General features: G+C 40.3%; 1 protein-coding gene across 1 annotated transcript in view; it reads right to left on the bottom strand.

Annotated features, from left to right (window-relative positions):
* The window catches only part of FUT8_7 (Alpha-(1,6)-fucosyltransferase), a 38,279-nt gene extending 18,710 nt beyond the window's left edge, over window positions 1–19,569 (bottom strand). The window contains exons 1-5 of the mRNA XM_051214056.1: window positions 19,393–19,569; window positions 19,137–19,356; window positions 17,080–17,111; window positions 11,212–11,525; window positions 6,415–6,651 (exon numbers count right to left, since the gene is read on the bottom strand). The gene's annotated coding sequence lies outside the window, so the exon portion shown is untranslated. The remainder of the gene's footprint in view (window positions 1–6,414; window positions 6,652–11,211; window positions 11,526–17,079; window positions 17,112–19,136; window positions 19,357–19,392) is intronic.
* Window positions 19,570–19,970: the final 401 nt, after the last annotated feature.

The following is a 19,970-nucleotide window of genomic DNA, read 5'->3' as shown; positions in this document are numbered from 1 at the left end:
TTCATATATATATTACCACCACTGAATTAACTACTATGAATTTGGTGTTCGTCTTGCATTGCTAATGAGGTGTGGCAACTTGGACCGATGCATATGTGTGCCTGGTCCTACACTGAAACAGACAGTCTGGCTGCAGTCGTGTACACAACCACACCAACGATAGCTGATCGCGATGTGATCAATCTGAGTCCAGGCTTCAGATGCAGAGGGAGGACGCCAAGTGGCACATTGGCGATGACTGTGCCAGTAGTTAGCTCTAGCCGGAAATAGGTTGTGATCTGCGCACAGTTGCAGTAGATGGTTACCGTTATCTGACCTGCGACCAACAAGTCCTCATCGACCCAACTCTCTTCCGTGCCTAGACACCTGATCTGTGCCTTCAAGTTTCCCATTGGTACTACAATATCTGTCGGATGTATCTTCTACAGAACAACACTTAACAGGTGGTAGGACTTATCTTTGATCGCATTCGGCTTGCAATATGTCGGAGTGTATGCAGAGATGACGAAAGCACATCATTTCTTATACTGATTTCTACTCACTTTGATGGAGCTTTCTAGTTTAACAGGACATAACCGACTGTCATTAGGAATCCAATCATTCAGTGCTGCCTCAGCTCTAGCGCTTAATGAAACACCAACGCCAGCAAAACCAGACGAAGATACCACAGGGTCCCCAGATAAACTCACGTGAAGCAAGCTCTTCGAAGTGACAGATGGAAAGTGAACTTGCAGTACTTTAGTAGAGTCTTGAATAAGGGTCTCGGATAGACATCAGACGCCGATATTAAAACTTTCTAAAGACAGCCAACCCTATCTGTTGCCCGATCTCATTTAGTGTGCGAACGTTGAAGGAGACTGGTTTGAATTGCATACATGGTTTCAGAAAGACTGTTTCAGTATTCGTAGTCGGTGGTAGAACAGATTTCCACCACAGGCGAACTGTTGTATAAGTTGAAAAGTAAGAATACACAAAGTGAGAATAGAAGAGAATAGATAAGTGACGTAGTATATTAAAAAATGAAAATGAATGCTATCAAATGATTGTGAATGTAATTTGTCTGAATGCTAATTGAAGCAAGAATATTTTTCTTAGTAGTTATCGTCATTTGAATTACAAACCAGAAAGTACAACATTGAGTAGACAATGGTGTGTTTCGGTACATGGACTTCCATAATATGTTAGTCGCTTATGTTTGGTTTTTTCAATTAATCAATCTATTGAAATTTGTGGATAATTTTCAAAGTGGGAAGATGGGGAACCGAAAGTGTTTTCTTAGTTCCCTTAAGAACTGGCACTCTGGGGTATCGCTGTATAAACATAGGATTTTTCACTGTCAATATGAAAAACACTAGTTGGACACTTTTAGCTAAACATTTCAAAATACTTTTTATTCGTTATCCATCAGGAAGATAACTGCGTTTGCAACACTTTTAGGATTACTACCGATCCCAATCTCAGGTGGAGAAGGGTCCGGCGTAGGGTAAGCAACACAACCTCGTAAAACGAAACCCGCCAAAAATAACCTAACTAGAGTAAATAAGTTAAACTGACTAAACTGCTCCGGAACTCGGTCTTGATTTATAGGAGTTATGACACTTCGTAATGGAACCCACGACTTCGAAGGGTCACAATGCCAGTGTTCCTTTTACCAGCTATATCGAAAGCAAAATATATATATGATATATAGAATGTACAAGCGATGTAGAAGACCGAAAGGCTCATTCCAATAGCCGTAGAAATGAGAAAATGCAGCCTGGTATTGCTTGAAATAAATTAAACTCATCGAAAATAATCTGGACAAGAAAGACTAACTTCAAGAGAGATTCTGCAGTCTTACTTACTTACTTACTTACGCCTGTTACTCCCAATGGAGAATAGGCCGCTGACCAGCATTCTCCAACCCACTCTGTCCTGGGCCTTCTTTTCTAGTTCCATCCAATTCTTGTTCATTTTTCTCATGTCTATCTCCATTTCTCGGCGTAATGTGTTCTTTGGTCTTCCTCTTTTCCTTTGACCTTCAGGATTCCATGTGAGGGCTTGTCTTGTGACGCAGTTGGGTGCTTTCCTCAATGTGTGTCCTATCCACTTCCAGCGCTTCTTCCTGATTTCTTCCTCCACTGGGATCTGGTTTGTTCTCTCCCACAGTACGTTGTTGCTAATAGTGTCCGGCCAATGGATCTGAAGTATTTTGCGTAGACAATTGTTAATAAACACCTGTATTTTCTGGATGATGGCTTTCGTAGTTCTCCAGGTTTCTGCCCCATACAGTAGAACTGTCTTGACATTTGTATTGAAAATCCTGACCTTGGTGTTGGTTGACAGTTGCTTTGAGTTCCAGATGTACCTCAGTTGTAAATATGCTGCTCTTGCTTTGCCGATCCGCGCCTTCACATCTGCATCAGATCCACCCTGTTCATCAATGATGCTGCCCAAATACGTAAAGGTTTTTACATCTTCCAAATCTTCTCCGTCAAGTGTGATTGGATTGGTGCATTCTGTGTTGTATCGGAGAATCCTGCTTTTCCCTTTGTGTATATTGAGACCTACTACTGCTGAGGCTGCTGCCACACTGTTCGTCTTCTCCTGCATCTGTTGTTGCGTTTGGGATAGAAGGGCCAGATCGTCTGCGAAGTCTAGATCATCCAACTGCATCTTAGATGTCCATTGTATCCCGCGCTTCCCTTCAGACGTTGACGTCTTCATGATCCAGTCGATCACCAGGAGAAAGAGAAAGGGTGAGAGTAAGCAACCTTGCCTAACACCGGTCTTCACTTTGAACGACTTTGTCAACTGTCCTCCATGCACGATTTTGCAGTGTAATCCATCATATGAGTTCTGTATGATATTGACTATCTTCTGAGGCACGCCGTAGTGTCGAAGAAGTTTCCATAGTGTTGTTCTGTCCACGCTATCAAATGCCTTTTCGTAGTCAATGAAGTTGATGTAGAGTGATGAACTCCATTCAATTGATTGTTGCACAATGATACGTAGAGTTGCGATTTGGTCTGTACACGATCTATCCTTACGGAATCCTGCGTGTTGGTCACGAAGTTGGACGTCTACGCAGTCCTTCATCCTGTTTAACAATACCCTGTTGAAGACTTTTCCCGGTATTGAGAGAAGAGTGATGCCCCTGTAGTTATCACAGTTGCTGAGATCGCCTTTCTTCGGTATTTTTATCAGAACTCCCTCTTTCCAGTCTGTTGGTGCTTGTTCCTCATTCCAAGTCTTGCTGAAGAGAATGTGAAGTATCCTTGCAGTTACCGCTACGTCTGCTTTCAGTGCCTCTGCTGGAATGTTGTCTGCTCCTGCTGCTTTGCCACTCTTGATTTACCTGATGGCCATGCTGATTTCTTCAATTGTTGGTGGGCCAACATTGATTGGGAGGTCCGTGGGTGCTGCTTCGATGTTGGGTGGGTTCAGTGGAGCTGGTCGATTCAAGAGTTCTTTGAAGTGTTCTACCCACCTGTTTTGTTGCTCTTCAATGTTGGTGATTACCTCGCCTTCCTTGCTTTTCACTGGTCGTTCTGGTTTGCGGCGATTTCCAGAGAGTTTCTTTGTCGTGTCATACAATTGTCTCATGTTTCCTTCTCTTGCAGCCTTTTCCGCCGCCGTTGCTAAATCTTCCACATATTTACGTTTGTCGGTTCTGATGCTCCTCTTCACTTGTTTGTTTACTTCTGTGTATTCAGCTTGTGCCTTGGCTTTTTCTGCTCTTGTTCGACTGGTGTTGATTGCTGCCTTCTTGTTCCTTCTTTCTTGAATCTTATCCAGTGTATCAACAGTGATCCATTCTTTGTGATGGTGCTTCTTGTGACCCAGGACCTCATGACATATTGAAGTGATTGCCTCTTTGATCCCCTTCCAGTTGCTCTCCACAGTAGTTCCTTCTCCATTGAGTAGATCATGAAAGGCCTGGAACTTGTTGCTGAGGTCTATCTTGAATTTGTTGAGTTTGTTAGTATCCTGAAGAAAGGCCGTATTGAACTTTTGTGATATTGTCCGCCCCGTTGTCCAGTGTTTCTTGAGTTTCAATTTCATCTTGGCGACCAGCAAGTGATGATCTGATGCTATATCAGCTCCTGTTTTGATTCTCACGTCCTCTATAGTCCTCCTGAACGTTTTGTTGATGCAAATATGGTCGATTTGGTTTTGTGTAGAGTGATCCGGTGAAGTCCATGTGGTTTTGTGTATGCGTTTATATGGGAATATGGTGCCGCCTATGACCAGCTTATTGAAGGCACATAGATTTGCAAATCTCTCACCATTTTCGTTTCTTTCTCCCAGTCCGTGTCGTCCCATGATGTCTTCATATCCAGTGTTGTCCGTTCCAACCTTGGCGTTGAAATCTCCCATCAAAATGGTCAGGTCCTTTGTTGGGCACTTCTCGACGATTGACTGCAGCCTATTGTAGAATTGATCTTTAGCGTCTTTATTGTCGTCGTTGGTAGGCGCATAGCATTGGATGATGTTCATTGAAATCCCCTCTTTCTTTGTTTTGAACGAGGCTTTGATGATCCTTGGTCCATGAGATTCCCATCCTATAAGCGCATTTTGCGCTTGTTTGGAAGGCTCTTCCGGTGTCCCACATTGTACGAACATTCCATGTACCTAAATAAATGGTCGCTCTGGTTGTCAGAAGGGGCATCGGCCTCGTAACTTCCGAAGGGATTCGGCTTTCATCATGAGGCGTCATAATTCTTCTAAATGAAGATCTTCTGACTCCCAGGGCAGAGTTTAAAAGGTTTGAATAATTTTTTCTGGTTAGCGTTTTTTTAGCGAGTTAGTTTTCTACGGGATGGGGACGCTAACCCCATGCCCAACCCTCCTCCTTTATCCGGGCTTGGGACCGGCAGTAGCCCCGGAGGGCTCCAGGCGGAGTTCTGCAGTCTGGTCATAAATAATAAATCAAATAAAAATATTTGGCACTAAACACCTCTAAAGAAACACTAAAAGCGCTTATAGAATAAGAGACTCATGGCTTTAGGATCATCAAACTGTCCTTCAAAACGAAGAATGAAAAGATCACAATGAATGTCTCCCAGTACTACTTCACACTTAACAATACCAATGGTGGCAGCAAAAATAATAAAAGCCAATTTCATGAGGCTTCAGTTTACCAAGAAAAGACCTGACCATCCAGACGGGAGACCTAATCATTAAAGACAGAGTAGACAACGACGGGCATCAAGACATCATGAGGCGACATGGACTGAAGGAAAGAAAAGAGAATGAGACAATAGTGAATTTCTGCACTTCGACAACATGGTCCTAGGTAGAAGCATTTACCCCCGTAAATCAATGCACAAAACTACTTGAGTTTCACTGGATAACATTATGGAGAACCCGGTAGATGTAGAGCTAACCCCAAGAATATTTTATATTCTCTGCTGAAAGATCTAGGAAGGAGAACAAGTACAGAAAGAATGGAAAAAGGAAAACCTTATTAAGATAACAAACAAAAAGGTTTTAATAAGTGTGAAAACCATCGAAGTAACATACCACTTTCAGTACCAGAAAAGTTTATCAACATTGTTGTTGAACCGAATCAAAAATCCAATGGACGGTCAGATTAAAAAAGATAAAGGGGATTAAGCAGACCAAAGAATATATGGCACTGGTAACTGTATTTATTATTTATTTAAACACATAAACATTGGTACAAGGAGGCACCAAATATATATGAGCCACATAAATCATTCGATTTGTGCGAGGGTTGGGATACTGCCCGGGTGCTAAGACCGAATCAGGTGGTTTTCTTAGGGGCCACACCCCGAGCCTTTAACCTAAAGGTCTAATCCAAAAGGCAGTGGAGCATCGTGAGGAGATGCAGTCCCATGGTAGCCGGTGACCAACGATTGGTTCATACGCCATTTGTCCCCACAGGATACTGAAGCCCATGTGCACCATTGGTTTGGAATCCGGTTGAAGCGCCGTATATTCGCCTTTCGTCCTCTCATTTTCGTAAACAACACCCTCGCCACGAGAAGGTAGTGAGAAGGACTTCCTAGCAGAGGCTGTATACGCGTGGCCGTGTGAGAGCATTTCGAGAGGGAGGGCAGGCCCACCCCACTCTCGGCCATACCAGGGCATTTGGGGCACTGGTAACTGGAAGGAGACACTAAAATCATCAATACGACTTCGGAACAACTGAGTAAGAGACTATATGAAAGAGAACTTTAGAGATCTCTTTCAGAAGCCTAGAACTCAAGAGGCATAGCAGGCCTAAGTAAGTCATAAGAAATATGTCATTTGTAAACAGATAAGTTATTTGTAGAAACAAATCTTTTGTGTATTGATATCAAACAAAATGGATATTATCGCACCACATCACACTAGCATAATTCTTAAGATAAATGAAGAACGGCAAGATTACACTGGAACTATAAATATTTTTTAAAGAAAGCTTACAATCAGAATGGATATTTGACTGAATGTCATTTATACTGCATTTCTGAGATAATGGCAAAAAGTTTTTATCCACCAGTGTGTGTATTCCTCCCCATCAGTAGGATTCAAGATTAATGTACGCCCAGTTGCATAGGCCATTTGAAAACAATGCATTAAATGATGGGCATTACAACCGAATGCACAAGGTTTATTTAACGAGGCAACCACATATTTAGCTTTTGTACAACTTGAGGGATTCTGTAAACAAAACAATTACAAAATAAACGAAGTAGAATATAAATAAACTCTCGTTAATTAATTAAATATATTAGTATATAAATCATAGATTATTGTACAGAATTTTCTAACAGTGAAATACAAATTCAAATCTACCATACTTTGCTTTTGCGATTGATTCTATGTTATGGTATTCAACATCTCTAAACACTGATCGCGGTTATCATGTGGACCTCAACCAGGTATTCTGCACCTACCTACATGGCTCAGTACAATAGTTAGTGACTTCATGGACTGATATCACGTTTAGGTTTGGCTGGGCCTAGCGATTATTATTTATAGTGCCAATGATAATATGATACATCCAGTAAAGATATATTCACTTTTAGTTTCATCTTAGACTCTGAATCCCGAAATCTTCTTCTACTCCTTTTCTGTTATTATACTTATTTTTTCCTACTACAACTACAACTGATACTGTTAATACTGGTATAGAGAGCCAATCAGTAGTAGCCTAATGAGAAGGTCAATCAATGGCAATCAGAAGTGACCTAAACGACAAGTGCACTTCATTGCCTAGGAAATGGATCAATTTCATAAATATTAGAGTGGTAAATATATATGAGTGAGTATTTGTGCATTTTATTCGGTAGCCCGATACACTTTCTCGCTCACTCTTGTGCCCTCACTCAAGTGGTTAGTTGGGGGTTAGCGCCCCGAATGAAGAGTCCTCTCCCCTCACGAAATGACCAGGCGTATACAGACATTGACAGTGAAGTACTACTCATTGCCTTCGCGCGGCATCACTGTTGTTTATGAAATTGAGAGGACGAAAAGAAAATGTCCGGTGCTCTTAATCGGGTTGCTGGACACGGAGGATCAACCTAGAGGAGTTGGAAAACCCTGATTCAAAACCAATGGTGCACATGGGCTCTAGGATCCTGTAGGAACAAATGGCGTATGAGCCAAATGGTCACTAGCTACCGTGGGACTGTATCTACTGACGTTGCTCCACTGCCCTGTGGATTAGACCTTTATTTAAATGTCTTGGGGTGTGTCCCTCTAAGGAAGCCACCTGCTTCGGACTGGGCGTCCAGGCAGTATTCCAGCCCTCTCACAGATCGAATAATTTGTGTGATGCAAATATATTTGGTGCCTCCTTGTACCAATCTTTATGTTTAAATAAATAAATAAAATGATAAACATAGCACACCGTGTATCAGTATCAGATTTTGGACACCGCTCATCACAACAAATACTTTCACTGTTCTGCGATTCGCGTTGATAATTCCATTTCGCTGTGCTAATGTGGTGGAACAACTTGGGTCGATGTATATGCATGTGAGGCTTTATGTTGCATATGATTGACTGATTGACAAACGAAAGTAATAAGCTGAATAGCAAAAAGGACGAAGTAATGATAGTATCAGTCAGCTACAACGTAGGACCCGGCACATATGTGCATCGGTCCAGGTTGCCATACCGCATCAGCACAACAAGATGAACACCGGATTCATAGCAGTGGTTAGGTCAAAGGTGGTAATATATAAGAGAAAGATTGCATATAGAGATATAGTACAAGAAAAATTGGTTCGTAAAAGAAAGGTATGAAGAGATTTTAATCTCTCAGTTTAAGGGAAGACAGAAGGTGTATACACCGACGCCATTGTGATCGATTCTGAGCCATGTCACCAAGAGTCTCCAACCATTCGTTACGATAGTCACGCGGACCCCAACCAAGTAGTCTGCATCTACCAACATGGCCCAGACTAGAAGTTAATGACTTCAAGCACTGATGCCACGTTTTGGTTTGGCCGCCCCTAACTTTCTTCCAACCATCTCCAATACCGGATAGCATTGCACGTCGTGGTAATCGGTATTCAGGCATACGTAACACGTGGCCCAACCATCTCAGTCGATGAAGATTCATAGCCTCATCAACTGATTTACCATCATTCCCTAATACCCTGCGTCTAACCTCACTATTACTTACCCGGTGATCCCAGCAGACGCCAGCAATATTTCTAAGACATCTGTGGTCAAATACTAGTAGCTTACAAGTGTCTTCTACTCTTAATGACCGTTGTTGCTCCCGACCGTTGTTTGTTGCTACCTTGACGTGGTGGTCGGGCTTGTCTATCGTGATGAAGCAACCGAGCTATACTGGATGGAACAACCGTTCCTCAAGGTCCTACCATGTCAGACAGGTCGGTTGAAGAGCGGTAAGACTAAATGCAACAAACCCAAGGTCCGAAGGCGAAGTCGTACTGCTGACTGTACAGAGGTGTGACAGCAGTAAGGTGTTTCCTTCAGACAACCAGCATGACAGTGATGCTGCCTTCCCACAAGGAGGGGTGGAGTTAGAAAAGGTCGACCCTAAAAATGCACACCTCGCCTTATCCCACGGATATCCGTCTCCGGCGGTAAGGTCTCAACAAGTACGGAGCTAACACAAAAATTACTCATAAAAAGTTCGTGTGTGACCGACCTCAAGCAGTTGTCCCTTGGGCACTGCGGTCACGCTCTCTGGTTACTTATACAAACTCTAGCCCTATTTCCTTTCCAGGTACCTCCAGAAGAACCCTTCCTCGGTGTGGGCAACCGGGAAGTGATAACCGCCCTCATACCTCTAACAGCACCCAAGACCACTGTATTCATAATCAACCTTCCTCTTCAATGATAGTATCAATGATGGTGAAAAGGACTAAATACTGAAAACGCGGCTGGAATTGAATGAATCGAAATGAGTTACGTATAAAGGAATATATGAAGCCAAAATATAGAGTAAAATAAACATTAAATGTATCTGAATCACCCCTAGCAGTTCTGAGACATGACATGCCAAACCATTAATTATTATAGGTATCATTACCAAGGTTTGATTTGATAATTTCGAATAAACTGAGCATTGGGCAGATTGTTATAAATAAATAGTATATTTGTAATATCCCAATGAATAGAAAATCTAATTTTTCCATTCATTGGGATATTACAAATATACTATTTATTTACATTAATTATTAATCACTTGAACCCCAACCAGGTAACCTGGATCTATGAAAAAGTGCCCAAAAACAGTAAATGATTATAGAGACTGATACTATATTTTGGGTTGACCGTTTCTAGCTTTTCTTTGCTAACTCCTATCACAGCCATCAGTGAACAGCGAGGAAAGCAGTAAGTAGATTATACTTTTTAACCCCTTCAGTCGATAAAAATTCACAGAACTATCAACCAACTTGATATAACTGCCCAGTACTTGACGCATAATGTAGGCATTGCTTACGATACGCAACCGATGCTTTGACGTCACTTATGATCACATTGCTTGTCTCCTAGCCTTTTAGTCCAAGTCCCAAAGCTATAAAGTAAGAGCGGAGTGATGAGCAGTGTGTCCTCCTCCACGGTTGAAAGACGGTCACCTTTCCTACGCAAATTCGCAAAAGCTAAGCAAGCTTTCTCAATGTATTCCGAGATTTCATCAGTCCCCAACAAATGAAATTCAGGAGCTAAAGTCAATAAACCACCGATCAATTTTCAAGGAACACCCTAATAAGGCTGGGTGATTAGAATAACAGAAGGATTCAAAGGTGAGGGTCTTGACAGCCAACATTTTTCATCTAATGAGACAAGATTAATAGCATCTTAAAAATAAGAATACGGAAATTGAATACTGATGACATGCACTATACAAATGAAAAAGTAAATTGATAAATCTACAACATACATTCATCAGTTCATTGAGGCTGTGAATAGATATTTTTATTCAATTTCTTTTCTGGACTTGTTTCCATCTATTCTTCATATTTTTAGTTGAACTAGAGACTTTTAACTCATGATTTATGGTTCCTTACCTTGTTAATCTCTGCTAACTATCCTATTCTATGGTTTACAATTTGCGTAACACCAAAAAGTAATAGGTCGCAAAAATATATTCGGCTCAGAAAAATTGGTCAATTAAAGACGAAACAAAACAGAAAATTTTGTGTACCTATTAACACATCCGAAATAACTTATGTACTTATAAGGTCGCAAATCGATTAACATCCCATTCAAAAAAACGAGCCTACGGTTGAGAAAATAAAGTTGTAGATGAATAAAATAATCCTACTTAATTCACGAGTGGTATGTTATCTATTAAATATGAATACTGAGAAACAAATAGTGTCTTTAAACAACCTGTACAAAAGAAACAGAATAAAATACAATTCTGCATTGTGGAATTTAGAAGTATGGTTTTAGGTTTCCAAGGTTATCTGCTGTCAATTTCCACACATTTATTTAGGGAAGGTTATGGAAGGATAGGAGCACCCACAATTTCCAACAACAAAAGGTAGTGATTGTCGTATGCTGCTAACGAGTTCAATATGAACAGGGCATTAGTTTTAAAATGTGCAGAGTTGTAGTTAGTTAGTTCAGACATTACGTCACATTTTCAAATCACACTCCATGAATTAAGGGTAAGTATAATTTCGTAGTCCTAATATAATCACCATAGGTAAAACAGCCTAATGTCACCGTTATGAAGTTGTTATAAAGCTCAAAATAATAAGACACAATATTATTTAACGTGCAACCAACCTGCAATTGGAATAATTCACTTTGAAGTTCACTTGATAAATATTCCAGATAATTCATTCGTGATTCCAACACACCGTCAACTCGTCCAATTCCATCAATATCAACGTGCAAGTGTAATGAAATATCTTGTAACTGACTTTTTAATCGCTCCAGTGAGACTTGCACTTCTTCTAACGGTTTGATTAAAGAGTAGTTTTCAATAGTTTTTATTTTCACACCCACATTATCAAGTTGAACAAGACTATACTTGACTTCACGAGCATACTGCAAAGCACGACGACGTAAGATTTCATATGACATACCATGTATCCCAACTATGAGAATAAGTAAAATAAACGAGTAATACCGATAAACATACTGTTATAATTCTCTCTTATTACGACCCAAATATTCCTATTGCTTAGTATTCTTGGACACCAATTCACTCGACAAGTCCCCAAATCAGAACACGGTTGAACAGATTATATTCCAAATAACAAATTTAGATGGAAGTAAGAAGCACAATAGGAGAAACGTTAGTATGTTTATAGTTTTTACATAAGAGGATCTTAGTGTTCTCCAAGTATCGACTAGCGCTGATTGGATAGGAATTAGATAATCAGCGTGCGCCAACGCAAGCGTGCATTGAGCATGATTTAATCCACTCTACGCCCCGCTAACACACACTGAATAACCTTTACACAAATAACGAATATTCTTGATGTGTTATTGCTCGTCACACTTAAAATTTCTAGGGTAGAAGCCTGTTTGAACGCTACTTCCCCTATACCCGGTTAGTATGGTCTTTACAACGTATCATCCATATGTCGGCAGGAAAATGAGCACTTGCCAATAAGCCGTGCCAGTGTACTGTTTTCTAGTATAGTGAGAAAAATGTCAGCCAGTACGGGACCTAGTAGTGAACCTAGTGTGACAATATCTATTCGGCCATAGATTTCACCATTGAATTTGAAGTTTACGTTCATATTACAGTTTAGTAATATTTCCTTAACGATGCCCAAATGGATTTTAGTTTCTAGTTCTAGTTCTCTAAGTTGTTCACAGATATATTCGACTGTTTTCATGAGTGAGACATTTGTATACAATCATGCTACGTCAAAGGACATTATCTTTTGTTCTTTAGTTTGTTTTTGATCTTGCCGACGAACTAGAATACATCATTTATTAGATATTTATGGAGTGGCTTTAAAATGGTTACTAATAGCTTTACTAAAGTATGATGAGGGAATCGTACATGTCCAGAATTGGTTACAATGGGATATCTGGTATACGTACCTTCGGTAATCCATATAACTTAAGTGAATGAGTGCTTATCGGCTTAACTGGTTCGTATGCACGTGGTGAAGTTATGCTGTCATTTGAACTTTTTCACAGATCTGGTATGTTTATTTTCTATCTTATTACTGATGTATTTGTGGTCATTCAGTTTTTAGGATTTTAAGTGATCAGTCAAGATGTTAGACTTGTCAATACAGTTTTTAGCTAAGACAGTTCCTGTTCCTTCACCCAGCCTTTTAACAATAAGATTTTCCTCCTTAATGAGTTCATCGATAGCCCTCATGTGTGTTTTTTACTAAAATGGTTTCTTAGTTATACTCACTGTTTTTAAACTTATAGCAACAATCGAGATTTGATTCAGAACGTTCAATTTTTTAATCGGAGGTCGGAACTAGATCTGATGTCTGAAAAGTCTTAAAACTGAATTTCCGTTGTGTGTACCATAAAACTTTAAGCCTAGAGCTAAAACTCCAAGTTTCCCTTTGTTTAATTCCGTACCAGAAAAATTATGAAGGTACATATTAGGTTTAGTGGAAACTCAATTTTCGACTGGTAGATTTCTTAGGCTTTTCAGAAGTTCTCCGATCTCTGGTTAAGTATATCTCTGCAACGTGATCAATAATCTGTGACCTAAGGCCTATGTTAGTCCACTAAAAGCAAAATTCTTTGAGAACAATGTTTATTGCTATCTCCTTCAAATCAGTATCGGATCCCCATTAACAGTCGGTTATGTGCTGTAAGATTAGAGTTCCATCAAAGTGAGGAGAAATCGGCGTGAGAAACCATGTCTTTTCGTCATCTCCGCCTATGCCCCGACAGATTGCAGCCCGGATGCAATCAAGGATGAGTTTTACCACCAGTTACCTGTTCTTCTCCAGAAAGAGCGTTCGACAGATATTGTAGTACTAGCCGGAGACATGAATGCTCAGGTCGGGCGTCTAGGCACAGAAGAGAGTCGTTTAGGTGGCCGATGGGGACTTGTTAGTCGCAGGACAGATAACGGGTACCGTCTACTGCAACTGTGCACAGACCACAACCTGTTTCTGGCTAGCACTAACTTTCGGCACAGTCATCGACGATGTGCCACCTGGCGTCCTCCTTCTGCATCTCAAGCCTGGACTCAGATTGATCACATCGCGATCAACTACCGCTGGCGTGGTTGTGTACAAGACTGCCGCTCCTTTTGGAGTACCTATCTGGACTCTGAACATGCCTTGGTCTGCGCCAATCTTGCCTTACTTTTCAGTGGCCAACGAAGTGACCGCCACCAAAGGATTGATGTTAGCAAGCTGGTTGCAACTTCTGTTGCAAATAAGTATCGAACCGAGCTAGTTTCTAGGCTAGCTACCATTCCACCGAAAAGTATAGATGAGCATTGGTTGCAATTGCATGACGCCATGAAAATGGCGGGTACAGTCAGTTGTGGGTTCGCGAAACGTCCCGCTTATAAGCACTGGGTTTTTTAGGCTCCTTACAGCTTATTGAAGCTAGTCGGTCTACTCCGGGTGACCACGAATTTGTTCACAAACGAATACTGTTACACAATGAAATTGTGCAAAACTTGCGTAAGAACCAAGAAGCCTAGTGGTCGGAGTGTGTCAATGAGTTTGAAGCAGCAGTTGCATCTGGTAACTGCCGGATGTTCTTTCAACTCATCCGATTCACCGGCGTCAAGAGGTTTGGTGTGAGCCAAACAACCTGTAAAGATGAAGGGATGCCAATCACTAACATCTATCGACGTCTTGTACGATGGGCAGAATTTTTCGAAGGGCAGTTCGACTGGCCTGCTGCTTCGGCAACATCGGTCAGACTGTCCTGCCCTCCATGGTCGATGACTACTGATCCACCAAATGAGGTGGAAGTCCGCAAGGAACTCCAACTCTTGAAGCGCTACAAATCACTGGGCCCAGATGACTTACCTCCTGCCCTTTCTAAAGATTGTGGTGACTTTCTGACTAAGGAACTGACGACGTTGTTTAAAAAGGTCTGGGAGCTAGAGAGTGTACCAACGTCATGGAATGAGTCGATAGTTGTCCCTATCTTTAATAAGGGTTCACATCGTTCCTGCAACAACTATCGGGGGTAAGTCTACTTCCGATTGAGTTCAAGCTGTTGGCTTCCGTCATACTTCGTAGGTTGTTCAAAACCCGAGAATGATTGACTCGCGAGGAGCAGGCTGGGTTTCGTTCTGGTCGAGGATGTATTGATCATATCTTCACCCTGCACCAAATGTTAGAACACCGCCATACTTATCAAAGGCCAACAATCGTAGTGTTTCGTGACAGTAGGGCCGCCTTTGATTCATTGAAAAGGACTGTTCTCTGGGATTATCTTTTAAAGAAGGGTGTGCCTGAGAAGCATATTAACATCCTCAAAGCCCTATATACAAACACTTCAGGCAGAGTGAGGGCATACAACCACCTCTCTCCATTGTTCCATTCGAGCAGTGGGGTTAGGCAGGGTTGCCCAATCTCACCATTACTCTTCCAATTTGCCATCGACGACATTCTGGAAACAGCTCTGATGGATGTAAGTAATGGCGGTGTGGATCTGTTGCCTGGAGAAAGACTTCTCGACCTTGAGTATGCGGATGATATTGTCTTACTGTGCGATAATGCCCAAGGCATGCAATCCGCACTTAATCAGTTGGCAATCAGTGTCCGTAGGTTTGGTATGTGCTTTGCACCTTCGAAGTGCAAAGTACTTCTACAAGACTGGCAGGATTCTAATCCTGTACTTACTCTGGATGGTGAACAGATAGAAGTAGTCGAGAAGTTCGTGTATCTGGGTAGCTGCATAAGTGCTGGTGGTGGCGTGAGTGATGAGATCGATTCACGTATAATGAAAGCCAGAGCGGCTTATGCCAATCTGGTCCACCTTTGGCGCCTTCTTGATGTCAGTCTGGCTGTAAAAGATCAGATCTACAACGCGTCGACGATAGCAGTTTCGCTCCATGCTTGCGAAACCTGGCTTCTTTGAGTTGAGGATGTTAGACGACTCTGTGTTTGATTATCGTTGTCTCCGAAGGATTGCTAACATCCAGTGGCAGCACCATGTTAGTAATGCAGAGGTTCGGCATCGTGTGTTCGGGTGCGGAGACGATAGTTCAATTGATGTCACCATCTTGAAACATCGACTTTGGCGGCTTGCACATGTTCTACGAATGTCGTCCTAGAGAATTTCTCGTCGTGCATTACTTGCCGACTCTGGGACTGGTTGGAGAAAGCGGAGAGGTGGTCAGTATATGACATGGTGTCGTGATATGAAAGCTGCAAAGGGGTGGTTTGTGTTGGTCCTTCACGACTCTCTGGCTAGGGTCCGAGAGATAGAACTACACAGTGGCTAGAGACGTTACTAGATATGGCTCAGAATAGAAGCCAGTGGCGATCCTGCTGTAACCTTCTTTTACTTTTTTCGTAGAAAGTGGTTGTATCTTCCTTAACTGAAAGATTTCTTCTGATTGTACCTTTCCGTTCCCCCATTATTACCAGTATTATTATTATACCACCTTACACCAATCTCGTCATTGTTTTTTTACGCTCCTTACCTTTTTTTCTTCTCTTTAAATTCTCAATGTTTTGTGTGGCACATACATATTTGGCGCACTCTTGTACCAATATTTATGTGCTCAAATAAATAAATAATAAATAAATAGTATTGAATGTATCGATTTGGTAAAATGCATGACGTTTTAATGCTTATCTGTCTAGATGAATCTGATTAAGGAGTAATGACTTAAGGAATAGTTTAGGATACTAACCTAACTCAACCAAGTTTCCCACAAATTCCGATATTTTTGTCTCTATGACCTTTACACTACACTCAAGGAACTAGTTGAGTGTCTTCAATGCAATGGGTTGATTACATTCTATTCGCTGAAAAATTCCCACCATATTTAAAACAGATATAAGAACGAAGAATATTCTCAATAAATTCTCTTAAGCTTATACAATTATATATTCAAATTCATAATCCGAAAATTAACCACGTTTAATGTACAAATTCTGATGACACCTCTCAATATAATTTGCTCCACAAGAACACTTGAATTTACATACACATAAAGAGATGATTAGTCTATGTAATCCATACTTCAATCTTGGAGTGACCATCGAACGTGTAGAAAGCATTAATTGTAGTTTCCCTACGCTAAAAGTCCTTTGAATCGCTCCGTGCAACTTTAACATTAGCCTTGGATTCACATGTTATAATTTTAAACGATGTAATTACATTAAATGTAGCTAATTTTCAAATTGTTAATTTGAATATATAATTGTACAAGCTTAACCGAATTTTATAATATTCATCGCTCATATACCAGTGTTTCCTATAAACATAAGATTAAACCGGAATATACTGGTAAATATATCATAATATATTGACACATTATGCAGTGAATACTTATAGCCCAGAAAATGAATATTCCCAATAAGGAATTATTTTCAGTTGGTATTAAAATGTCTAAGGGTGAACTAAAAACAGTAGCAAGTATGATACACCATCAAGACCATGTAATTAATGATTTAAAGTTCATAGTGTTTTATATGGAAAATATTTAGTCAATACCAGAAGTTGTCATACACAACTTACCTCTTTTTACAATAGTATTTTCTTTTTTGTTTCTATTGCAGAAAAAATCAAATTAATCGGAATATTCTATTATTATAATTCATATTATTGATATCTTTTAAAACATGAAAACATATTGCAGCATTTGAAGACAAATTTTTAAATGGGATTACTGAATATATTTGTTGCTTGATAGCTCCACAAGGGGTAACAGGCGAAAGTAAATAGCTTGTTCACTTCTCAGTCAATCATTAACAAAGAGCTTCGGACAGATGTGTAATGTCTAGTTGTCATATACCATTAGCATAGGATGAAAAGCGAGATCAAAATAATGAGGCAAAAATGACGACGAAATATACCAAACATTGAAAACAAGGCTCGAAATGTCAGCGGAAAGGTAAATGTGGGAGAATACTGGGAGCAGCAGTTACTACGCGGACCAAAACCAGGTAATCTGTACTTACCTACGTGGCTCAGCACAATAGTCAATGACTTCATGGACTGATTGCATATTTTGGTTTAATCACTCCTGGTTTTCTTTTGTCTTAATTATAAACTACACAGCATCGTCTGTCGAAATATGCAATAGTTAGGCATTCTCAACACATGTTCCAATCACCTTAGTCGATGACGACTTATTACCTCATCAACTGATTTGGCATCCTTAGCTCGTAGTCTATGCCTAATTATAACATTTTTCATTCGGTGATACCAACATACACGAGCAAAGTTAATGTACTTCTTTGGTTACGAAACCTCTCGGTCAACAGAGTCAAATGCCGTCTTAAGGTCAAGAAAGACAACTGTTGTCGGGGGCAAAAAGTACGCCTTTTTCTAAATCTTAACGAAAAGCAAACATACATCCACAGCCAGGTTTAAATCAACTGGTTCTCCAGAGTTTTCGTTTCATGAACCTTAGTTTAGCGTTAGATTATGGAGGCTAGTATTTTAGACACTACATCAGTCAAACTGATTCCACTGTGGTTGTGGAAGATGATACTTGTCCTTTCTCCCTAACCATAACGATCACTGGTCAAAACCAGACGGATGGGAATACGTCGAGCTCTCAATCTCTAGCTAGTGTTCGTGGGTCTGATAACTGCGACTGGACCACTACCCTTGAAGATCTCCAGCGTTAGTCTATTAAAACCTACTGCTTACCCTTGTTTTAGATTCCCTGTAGGCTTTCTAATCTCAAGTGTTGAGAAACGTAAGTCAGTTTTTCATGCACGTCGTTTGAAAATAATGCGCAACTGCAGTTCATTTGAAGTATTATCTAAAGTGTTCTACCAAACGGTCTAACCTTATGGACTGGGAGTGAATAACTACTGCTTTTCTTGGGATCTCACTAAGGACTTTCATATATTCGTCCCATTAATGAGCCGCAATATTTATTTAGTGTTACCTACTGTGCCTCTTTTCCATCCCTTTGACTTTCGTTGTCTACCACTACTTATGATCATTGGGTAAACTTCTCGTTATCTAGCTTCATTACCATTCTTCAAGTTTAACAGGATGAGTTTTAGAACATGTCAGTTTAAGAGATACCATCAAAACCCACTGATTTTTCCTAAACCTTGATTTAAGTTGCTGGTAGATGATACTGAAGTATTTATAGACGTTTGGGTCTACTACAACTATGACGTCCAAGCGCTTAGCAAGCGCATCTTTTACTGGGACCAAGCTGCAGTGTAGGCAGAAACGATGAAAACGCAACAGCGTGTGCTATTATGTCTCCAACTTTTTACTACCCCATCAAGACGGACAGGATATAAGCAACTATCGACAGGAATCCAATCAGGAATTGCCTATGTTGTTTCTAGACCTAGTGCCAATGTTCACCAGGATTTAGTGAAGTCCTCAGAATTTGCTCACCATCTATGGATTAGAGAGTTGAATTCCACACCAGGTGACATCAGCGTGGCACGTCACTTGCCTCTCCTTATCTCGATCTTACCACTGTTTTCTTTTGTACATTATAAGTAGATGCAAAATATATAATTAAGTGGATCAATTTAAGCGCCTGAAAAGGAGTAGTTTTAGTGAAAGATTAGTTAATTTTAAAAACTATAACTAACTTATCATTGTACGACGTAAGAAATATTCTTAAATTTGCCGACCCGATATCGACTTGCGATTTTAAACCAGTAATTACATCCAGTAAATTTTGACAAGCTAAACTTTGCTGATCACTACTTTCCAAATTGAAGAAACTGGAACTCAAATAGATAATTACGCAAATCCATAAAACGACTGCTGTAGTTATCAAAGGACGTACATGGGGAAAATCTTTAAAACCTATAAATACATAAGAGAGTATATGAAAATGCTTACGTGTAACGACCATTTACGAGATTAATATACGCGCCTTATTAGTAGGGCAATGTTTCAGAATCGAGAAGAGAAAAACACTAAATTCCTTAGGTCATCACACAACAAAAGTCGCTTTCATATGGACCAATATCACAACAGGATTTCTCGGCAGTGTAAAAAGTTCAGGTGAGTTATATGCTACAAATATTTTTTAATTAACTGAGGGATTAAATACGTGAAACTTATAACTGGCTTACGTGAAGAGTTTACTACAACACTTTCCTAGCAAGTAGTTGTAATCATTAGGTATCATTAGCATAAATGAAATTCCCGATCCTTAACAAGTAGTAAATAAGATTCGGACTACTCCAAAACCCGGACAGCTTTGTGACTTAGAAAAACCATGCTACGCAGCTTTCATAACAATCCACCCAAGATGTTACCCAAACGCAAACGGGTGACCCATCTAGGTCTGTAACTGAAGTGATCCATGAAGCTTCAGAGCTGCTAAATTGATTTCCAGCAAAATAACCTAATGACGTCCAGCAGTGGCAGGGATAGTTTAACAGCATGTTAATTTCTGCCGGATAAAGTGTAAC

This window comes from Schistosoma haematobium, assembly GCF_000699445.3.
Source record: "Schistosoma haematobium chromosome Unknown HiC_scaffold_386, whole genome shotgun sequence".
NCBI classification, from domain to species: domain Eukaryota; kingdom Metazoa; phylum Platyhelminthes; class Trematoda; order Strigeidida; family Schistosomatidae; genus Schistosoma; species Schistosoma haematobium.
Note: the sequence above shows the minus strand (reverse complement) of the source record. Positions and strands in the feature narration are given on the sequence as shown.